Source organism: Daucus carota, chromosome 3 (assembly GCF_001625215.2).
Source record: "Daucus carota subsp. sativus chromosome 3, DH1 v3.0, whole genome shotgun sequence".
Classification (NCBI taxonomy): domain Eukaryota; kingdom Viridiplantae; phylum Streptophyta; class Magnoliopsida; order Apiales; family Apiaceae; genus Daucus; species Daucus carota.
In genome coordinates this window covers 19,117,304-19,123,303 of record NC_030383.2, presented here as the reverse complement: position 1 = coordinate 19,123,303, position 6,000 = coordinate 19,117,304, and the positions used below count along the sequence as shown (strand labels likewise).

General features: G+C 42.7%; 1 non-coding gene across 1 annotated transcript; it reads right to left on the bottom strand.

Moving 5' to 3' along the window:
• Positions 1-301: 301 nt before the first annotated feature.
• On the bottom strand, positions 302-408 carry LOC135151909 (small nucleolar RNA R71). The gene has a single exon (XR_010290816.1). It is a non-coding gene; the product is annotated as a small nucleolar RNA R71 (small nucleolar RNA).
• Positions 409-6,000: the final 5,592 nt, after the last annotated feature.

Here is a 6,000-nt window from a genome sequence, read left to right as displayed (position 1 = left end):
AATCGCAGCCAAAGCCTTTGAAATCAAACCAGGAACTATTCAAATGGTCCAGAACTCGGTACAGTTTGGGGGTTCTCCTACTGAAGACCCTAATATGCATATACGTAATTTTATAGAGATCTGTGACACTTTCAAATTTAATGAAGTCTCTGATGATGCTGTGAAGCTAAGGCTTTTTCCATTTTCACTGAGAGATAAGGCTAAGGGATGGTTACATTCTTTACCATCTGGTTCTATTACTACATGGGAAGATCTAGCTCAGAAATTTCTCACTAAATTCTTCCCCATGGCAAAGACTGCTGCACTACGAAATGCTCTATCTCAATTCTCTCAACAATCAGGAGAAACATTCTGTGAAGCCTGGGAGCGATATAAGGAGATGCTAAGGAAGTGTCCCCATCATGGCATGCCGGATTGGATGCAAATAAACTGTTTCTATAATGGTCTTGGACCTCAATCCAGACCTATGCTTGATGCTGCTTCTGGAGGTGCGCTATGGGCTAAAAGTTATGAAGAAGCTTATGATCTTATTGAAATGATGGCTGCTAATGAATATCAGAACCCTACTCAAAGACTTACTCAAGGGAAGGTAGCCGGAGTTCTTGATCTTGACACGTCTACAGCTATTGCTGCTCAACTTAAGGCTCTCACGATGAAAGTCGATTCTCTGGCTAACCAAGGAATTCAACAGCCAATCTCAATTTGCGAATTATGTGTGGGTACTCACTCTACTGATCAGTGTGCCATTTCTAGTGAATCAGCACAATTTGTGAGCAACTTTCAGAGAGGTCAACAGCCTGCTCCAGCTACTTACCATCCTAACAACCGAAATCATCCGAATTTCAGCTGGAGTAATAATCAGGGTTATAATCAGCCTCAACAAGGATTTCAACAGGGACCTAAACAGTATAGTTAGGCTGGAACTTCACAACAGTATGCACCTAAACAGCCATATCACCCTCCGGGATTTCAGAATCATGGGCAATCAGCTAACGAAAGGTCTGACATGGAAGAACTAAGACTCATGTACAAGAGTCAGGCAGTAACTTTAAAAGCCTTGGAGACACAAGTCGGTCAGTTAGCTAATGCTTTATTAAGCAGACCACAGGGGAATCTCCCTAGTGATACAGAAGTACCAGGTAAGAGGGATCCTAAAGAGCAAGTCCAAGCCATTACGCTGAGATCTGGAAAAACTACAACAGGGCTAACCTCAACATTAGTACAAGATCAGGATGATGAACCGCAAGAAAATCCAGCAGAACTTCCTTCGAACGTAAGTGACATAAGACCCAATGTTGAAATGGATAGAGCTATTCCTGCAGCTGCTACTATGCCAAAGCAAATATACCCACCACCTCCGTTTCCTAGGAGGTTGAAGAAACAACAGCTGGATAAGCAATTTGGTAAATTCCTTGAGGTTTTCAAAAAGCTTCACATCAACATTCCGTTTGCAGAAGCACTCGAGCAAATGCCTAGCTATGCCAGATTCATGAAGGGTATTCTTTCAAAAAAGCTAAAGCTCGAAGAATTAGAGACAGTGGCACTAACAGAGGAATGTAGTGCTGTACTTCAACAGAGATTACCACCTAAGCTGAAAGATCCGGGAAGCTTCACTATCCCTTGCACTATTGGGGAGTTCTCTTTTGATAAGTGTCTGTGCGACTTGGGAGCTAGCATCAATCTGATGCCTCTATCTATCTTCACACAACTTGGCCTGCCAGAGCTCAAGCTGACAAACATGTCTTTACAGCTGGCTGGTCGTTCGATCACATATCCGAGGGGTATAATTGAAGATGTGCTGGTCAAGGTTGATAAATTAATATTTCCAGCCGACTTCGTGATTCTTGATTTTGAAGAAGACAAAAGAATTCCTATCATCTTGGGTAGACCCTTTTTAGCCACCGGGCAAACTTTGATCGATGTCCAAAAAGGGGAACTTACAATGAGAATACAAGATCAGACGGTCACGTTCAACGTATTCAATGCAATGAAATTACCAACTGATGAGGAATCTTGTTTCAGTATGGATGTACTTGATACTACGGCAGAAGCTAATAGCCAGCGGGTTTTACAGAGTGATGTATTGGAAGCAATCCTTACCAATGATGAGGAATTGGACAGTGAAGAAGAATTGGAAGAACTCCATCATCTTAACTCATCACCTTGGCGAAGGAATTTTGAACCACCTGTCGAATCTCTTGGCTTGGAGGAACAAAAGGAAGATCATAAACCACTACAACCATCAGTGATCGAAGCACCTAAACTTGAACTTAAACCGCTACCGGATCACTTGAGGTATGCTTTTCTTGGTGAAGGTTCTACTCTTCCTGTTATTATTGCAGCTAACTTGTCAGGTGAGGAAGAGGAAAAACTTTTGAGGGTGCTAAGGGAATTCAAAACAGCAATTGGTTGGACTATAGCTGATATCAAGGGAATCAGTCCATCCTTTTGTCAACACAAAATTCTCATTGAAGAAGGAAGCAAACCTTCAGTGGAACAACAGAGAAGGTTAAATCCTATCATGAAGGAGGTTGTAAAGAAAGAGATTCTTAAATGGCTTGATGCAGGTATCATATATCCAATTTCAGATAGCTCATGGGTGAGTCCAGTACAATGTGTGCCTAAGAAAGGAGGCATGACAGTAGTAGCCAACGAAAAAGGGGAACTCATCTCAACTAGAACTGTCACTGGTTGGAGGATTTGCATGGACTACAGAAAGTTGAATAAAGCTACAAGGAAGGATCACTTCCCTCTGCCTTTTATTGATCAGATGCTTGACAGGTTGGCTGGTCATGAATTCTATTGCCTGTTGGATGGGTATTCTGGCTATAATCAGATTGCTATTTCTCCGGAGGATCAAGAAAAGACAACCTTTACATGCCCTTATGGTACATTTGCATTCCGAAGAGTACCTTTTGGCTTATGCGGTGCACCAGCCACTTTTCAAAGGTGCATGATGGCAATATTCTCAGAGATGATCGGCATCAATGTGGAGGTATTCATGGACGATTTTTCTGTATTTGGAACATCTTATGACGAATGCCTCAAGAATCTGAGAATGGTTCTTAAGCGCTGTGTGGAAACTAATCTGATTCTCAATTGGGAAAAATGCCATTTCATGGTGCAAGAAGGAATCATATTGGGACATAAAGTATCTGCCAAGGGACTGGAAGTTGATAAAGCGAAGGTGGAAACAATTAAAAATCTTCCTCCACCACTCTCGGTTAAGGGCATCCGAAGCTTCCTTGGTCATGCAGGTTTCTATCGGAGATTCATCAAAGACTTCTCAAAAATTTCCAAACCTCTTTGCAATCTGTTAGAGAAAGACAGTCCATTCAAATTTGATGAGGAGTGCTTGGAAGCATTTGAAATTTTGAAAAAGAAGTTGACATCAGCACCTATCATCAGTGCACCTGATTGGAGTAAACCATTCGAATTGATGTGTGATGCCAGTGATTATGCTGTAGGAGCTGTACTGGGCCAGCGTACAGGTAATGTGTTTCATGTTATCTATTATGCCAGCAAAACCTTAAATGATGCACAATTGAACTACACTACTACTGAAAAAGAACTTCTAGCTATTGTCTTTAGCTTTGAGAAGTTCAGGTCTTATCTTCTTGGAACAAAGGTAGTGGTATACACTGATCATGCAGCCATTCGGTATCTCATTTCAAAGAAGGATTCCAAACCAAGGCTAATTCGTTGGGTTCTATTACTCCAAGAATTTGATGTAGAAATTAAAGATCGGAAGGGCACAGAAAATCAGGTAGCGGATCATTTATCCCGACTAGAAGATCATAGCAAACAAACTACCGACAACACTCTAATTAATGAATTCTTCCCAGATGAACAGTTGTTTGGAGTTGAGGCCGAAGAGCCATGGTTTGCTGACATTGTAAATTATCTGGTGAGTAAGGTCATTCCTCCAGAATTCTCTTATGCTCAACGCAAGAAATTCCTTCACGATGTGAAATGGTATATTTGGGATGAACCCTTTCTGTTTAAACAAGGAGTCGATCAGATTCTCAGACGGTGTATTCCTAATAATGAAGTTGAGGGAGTTTTGCGCGAGTGCCATTCCACTGGTTATGGGGGCCATTATAGCGGAGAGAAGACAGCAAAGAGGGTACTTCAAGCAGGTTTTTACTGGCCAACTCTGTTTAAAGATGCTCATCAATTTGTGTTGGGTTGCGATCGATGTCAACGTACAGGTAATATTTCTAGGAGGAATGAAATGCCTCTTAAAATGCTTTTGGAAGTCGAAATATTTGATGTTTGGGGTATTGACTTTATGGGACCGTTCGTTTCGTCTTGCAACAACCAGTATATTCTATTAGCAGTTGATTACGTGTCTAAATGGGTGGAGGTGAAAGCCTTACCTACAAATGATGCTAAGGTGGTCTTGCAATTTCTACAAAAACAAATCTTTACCCGTTTCGGAGTCCCTAGAGTCATTATCAGTGATGAAGGCTCTCATTTCTGCAATCGGAAATTCACAACCTTGATGACGAGGTATAATATCAATCATCGGGTTGCTACTGCTTATCATCCTCAAACGAATGGTCAAGCTGAAGTGTCTAACAGAGAGATCAAACGCATATTAGAGAAGGTGGTTAACCCTTCTAGGAAAGACTGGTCCTTGCGATTAGACGAGGCTGCTTGGGCTTATCGAACAGCTTACAAAACACCGTTGGGTACTTCTCCATTTCAGTTAGTGTTTGGGAAAGCTTGTCACTTACCAGTAGAATTGGAACATAAAGCTTATTGGGCACTAAAGAAGTTGAATTTCGACTTACACTTAGCTGGAGAGAAACGCATGATTCAACTCAATGAGTTGGAGGAGTTCCGCCTCCGTGCTTATGAGAATAACAAACTCTATAAAGAGAAGGTGAAAAGATTGCATGATCAGCGGTTGATACAAAAATCTTTTGTGGTAGGACAATTGGTTCTATTGTATAACTCTCGGTTGAAGCTGTTTCCAGGGAAACTCAAGTCACGCTGGTCGGGACCGTTTACAGTCAAGACGGTATTCCCCCACGGTGCGGTAGAAATCTATGCCAAATCACCGGATGAATCATTTAAGGTTAATGGTCAACGGTTGAAGCCTTACTTTGGCGGAAATGTGAATCGTGAGGTACAAACCACGATTTTTCAATCGGAATCGGATTAATTCTGGACTTCACGTCGAGCTAACGACGTTAAACAAGCGCTTCGTGGGAGGCAACCCGCGCATAGGAACCATGTTGTACCGTTGTAAACCTCAAAAAACGCAAAAAACGAGAAAACTCGGCCCTGGGTGGCAGACACTAGCGCGCCCGCGCTAGTGTCCAGCGCGCCCGCGCTAAGTTGCTCAGCGCGCCCGCGCTGCACTTAGCGCGCCCGCGCTACTGTCTGCCCAGAAGCCCGATTTTCTCCCAGAAATATTTTATTTTCCGTTTTTAAAAGCCCACAATCCTAATTTTGCATGCCTAGCCCGAAATATATCCTCCATAACCTTAACTCAGCTCTCAAAATCCTATATAAACACAAAATCCATCTCCAATTCCTATTCTAATTCTATAAACCCTACTTATATATGTACACCTCCATACACACAACCACCATCAAATCTCTCAAACCCACTACACACAAATCTCTTGCAACTCTAGATCTCTATCAATGGCACCCAAAAGAGCCCGAAGAACACAAGGACCAAGCACCCAAGCCCCTACATCTAGCGATTCTTCCTCGATGGGTGAGGTTGAATTCACCTCCGATGGTGCACGAACCGAGTTTCAACGGCTTATGAATAAGTCGATAGTCAAGGAGAGAGGATTCCTACCCACAGCAGAAGATGGTGAGCTCTTAAGCATGATTCAAGAAAGGGGATGGGAGTCTTTTTGCGAGGCTCCGGAGGCGGTTCCCTTGGCTATTATTCGCGAGTTCTATGCTAATGCCAAGGAGAATCGCGATGGTTTCACGGTGGTGCGAGGCACCCGAGTGGAGTATAGCGCGGAGGCG